This window comes from Vipera ursinii (assembly GCF_947247035.1).
Source record: "Vipera ursinii genome assembly, chromosome: 10".
Lineage (NCBI taxonomy): Eukaryota > Metazoa > Chordata > Lepidosauria > Squamata > Viperidae > Vipera > Vipera ursinii.
Genome location: NC_139520.1, coordinates 5,579,968 through 5,580,210, shown reverse-complemented (window position 1 = coordinate 5,580,210; position 243 = coordinate 5,579,968).

The following is a 243-nucleotide window of genomic DNA, read 5'->3' as shown; positions in this document are numbered from 1 at the left end:
GCCACTTAACCTGGGGCACACTTCCTCTCTTGCACAATGTGAAACCAGCACCTGATTCTATCCAGAAAGGCAGTAAATCACACAAGACTGGCAAATTACAGGCTGCACTTTGAAATGCAGGTAACTGTCTCCAGGTGAATTTCTTCCATAAACCCATAACAATTATATCGCTATGGCCTGGGACTGCTTCTGAACAACAGGCAGCTCGGCTTCCTTACTGCAGATCTTGCTGCTGGCAAAAGA